This window comes from Budorcas taxicolor, chromosome 11 (genome assembly GCF_023091745.1).
Source record: "Budorcas taxicolor isolate Tak-1 chromosome 11, Takin1.1, whole genome shotgun sequence".
NCBI lineage: Eukaryota > Metazoa > Chordata > Mammalia > Artiodactyla > Bovidae > Budorcas > Budorcas taxicolor.
In genome coordinates this window covers 108,642,090-108,645,603 of record NC_068920.1, presented here as the reverse complement: position 1 = coordinate 108,645,603, position 3,514 = coordinate 108,642,090, and the positions used below count along the sequence as shown (strand labels likewise).

At 42.8% G+C, this 3,514-nt stretch overlaps 1 pseudogene; it reads right to left on the bottom strand.

Moving 5' to 3' along the window:
* Positions 1-1,097: 1,097 nt before the first annotated feature.
* On the bottom strand, positions 1,098-2,032 carry LOC128056306 (heterogeneous nuclear ribonucleoprotein A1-like; annotated as a pseudogene).
* Positions 2,033-3,514: the final 1,482 nt, after the last annotated feature.

Sequence of the window (3,514 nt, the reverse complement as noted above, 5' to 3'; positions counted from 1 at the left end):
GATCACCCTGAAGGAATTCTAACTTCACACTGCTGGGGTAGTTTACCAAAAGGCTTTTGGTAAACTAACTTTACATGGCACATTAAAAAAAAGAGACACATTTATTCAGCGTCACGATCAGACTATTACATTTAGTAATTAACAGCATGGATGCAAAAAAAAAAAAAAAAGAAGAAGAAGAAGAAATCCACATTAAAATCCTTTTTTGGCATACTTTACACTTTCCACAGAACAGAAACTAAGTTAACCTGTTACACAGTTAGTCAAAGCTACTGTTTTTCCAGTAGCCACATATGGATGTGAGAGTTGGACCGTAAAGAAAGCTGAGTGCTAAAGAATTGATGCTTTGAACTGTGGAGAAGACTCTTGTGAGTCCCTTGAACCGTAAGGCAATCAAACCAGTCAATCGTAAAGGAAATCAGTCCTGAATATTCATTAGAAGGACTGATTCTGATGTTGAAGCTAAAATACTTTGGCCACCTGATGCGAAGAACTGATTTATTGGAAAAGACCCTGATACTGGGAAAGATTGCAGGCAGGAGAAGGGGATGACAGAGGATGAGATGGCTGGATGGCATCACTGACTCGATGGATATGAGTTTGAGCAAGCTCTGGGAGTTGGTGATGGACAGAGAAGCCTGACATGGTGCAGTCCATGGGGTCACAAAGAGTTGGACACAAGAGTGAACTGAGCTGAACAGAACAATTAGCCAAAGGGCTTCCCAAGTGGTGCTAGTGGTAAAGAACCTGCCTGCCAACAGACATGGGTTTGATCAAGGAGAAGGGCATGGCAATCTGCTCCAGTATTCTTGCCTGGAGAACCCCATGAATGGAGGAGGCTGGTGGGCTACAATCCGTAGGGATGCACAGAGCTGGACATGACTGAAGCAACTTAGCACACACACATGATTAGTCACAGCATGGTTCTTGAGTTTTTTGCCCATACAGATGAGTATTGTCTAAAACATGTCTTCTTTGTAGCAGGGAGGCCCTGCCACCACTGTCCTTAGCTGAGTTCACAAATTTGTTGTAACTTGCAGCTTCCCTGTCACTTCTCTGGCTCTCCTCTCTGGCTAAGCTTTGTTTCCTGGCAATAATTAAAACCTTCTGCCCTTGCTATAGCTACTGCTGCTGCTGGAACCTCCATAGCCACCTTGCTTTTGTGGTTTGTCAAAGTATTGGCCTCCACCACCACAGGGGCTAGAACTTCTGCTTCCAAAATTTCCTTCTTTCATGAGTCCAAAATTTGAAGATTGATTGTCGTAATTGCCAAAATCACTGTAGCTTCTGTCACCTCCAAATTGCTTCCATCATCACCAAATTCATTCTAGCCATCCCCTCTGCCACCATATCTACCACCATCATGGCTGCCACCAAAGCCACCTCGACCATTCCATGACCAACATTGTCATTCCCTCCAAAACCACCTCCACAGCCATCACCAAAGTTTCCAGATCCACTTCGACCTCTTTGGCAGGGTGAAGCACTAGCGATCTCTGGCTTAGACAGGGCTTTCCTTACTTCGCAGTTGTGGCCATTCACAGTGTGGCATTTCTGAAAGCCAGTCTTATCTATGGAGTCGTGGTCATCAAAGGTTATGAACGCAAAGCCTCTCTTCTGCCACTGCCTTGGTCAGTCATGATTTTAATCGCTTCAGTTTTCCTATACTGTTCAAAATAATCTCTCAGGTAATGTTCTTTGGTGTTTTCTTTAACGCCACCAACAAAAATCTTTTTCACAGTTACATGGGCACGAGGTCTTTGAGAATGTTCTTTTGAGATGGCCCTCTTTGGTTCCACGAATCTTCCATCCATCTTGTGTGGCCTTGCCCTCCCGGCTGCATTAACCTCCTCCACATGATCCATGTGACAGACCCAGGGCCTCTGGAGGGCGTGGTGTTCAGATCCTTCATCACCACACAGTCTGTGAGTGTTCCTCTTTGTTCAGAATGGCTCCTCAAACTTTCATTTGTTGTTTCAAAGCTCAATCCTCCAATGAAGAGCTTCTGCAGCTCTTCTGGCTCTTTGGAGGACTGACTTAGACTTTGACTCTGACTTAGATGGCAGTGGAGAGGGGAACCTTCAAAGATGATTACTCACGGGCAGAAAGTTGTATCATATTTTGAATTACACATATAGGTGGCATCATATTATATTTGTCTTTCTCTGTTTGACTTACTACATTTAGTATGATAATCTCTAAGTCCATCCATGTTGCCGCAAATGGCATTACTTTATTCTTTTTTATGGCTGAGTAATATTCCATCGTGTGTGTGTGTGTGTGTGTGTGTGTGTGTGTGTGTGTATCACATCTACTTTATCTATTCATTTGTTAGTGGACATTTAGGTTGTTTCCATGCCTTGGCTATTATAAACAGTGTTCTATGAACATTAGGGTGCATGTTATATTTTGAATTAGAGTTTTTGTCTTTTCTGGATATATATACTCAGAAGTGGAGTCACTGGATTATATGGTAACTCTATTTTTAGTTTCTTAAAGAACATCCATAATGTTCTCCATAGTGGTATACCAATTTACATTCCAGCCAACAGTATAGGAGGGTTCCCTTTTTTTATACACTCTCCAGGAGAAGGCAATGGCAACCCACTCCAGTACTCTTGCTTGGAAAATCCCATGGATTGCGGAGACTGGTAGGCTGCAGTCCATGGGGTCACTAGGAGTCAGACACAACTGAGTGACTTCATTTTCACTTTTCACTTTCATGCATTGGAGAAGGAAGTGACAACCCACTCCCGTGTTCTTGCCTGGAGAATCTCAGGGACTGGGGAGCCTGGTGGACTGCCATCTATGGGGTCGCACAGAGTCGGACACGACTGAAGTGACTTAGCAGCAGTAGCAGCAGCAGCAGCAGCAGCATTTATTACTTGTAGACTTTTTGATGATGGCCATTCTGACCACCAAGGAGAGGTAAGAAAGCCTTCTTAAGTGAACAATGCAAACAAATAGAGGAAAACAATAGAATGGGAAAGATTAAAGATCTCTTCAAGAAAACTAGAGATACCAAGGGAGTATTACTTGCAAGGATGGGCACAATAAAGAACAGAATTGGTAATAACCTAACAGAAGCAGAAGAGATTAAGAAGAGATGGCAAGAATACACAGAAGAACTCTACAAAAAAGGTTTTAGTGGCCTGGATAAGCACAATGGTGTGGTCATTCACCTAGAGCCAGAAATCATGGTATGTGAAGTCAAGTGGGCCTTAGGAAGCATTACTATGAACAAAGTTAGTGGAGGTGATGGAATTACAGCTGAGCTATTTCAAATCCTAAAAGATGATGCTGTTAAAGTGCTACACTCAATATACCACCAAATTTGGAAAAAGGAGTGGCCACAGGACTGGAAATGGTCAGTTTTCATTCCAATCCCAAAGAAGGACAATGCCAAAATATGTTCAAACCACTGTACAGCTAGAAGGTAATATTCAAAATCCTTTAAGCTAGGCTTCAGCAGTATGTGAACCGAGAACTTCCAGATGTACAAGCTGAATTTAGA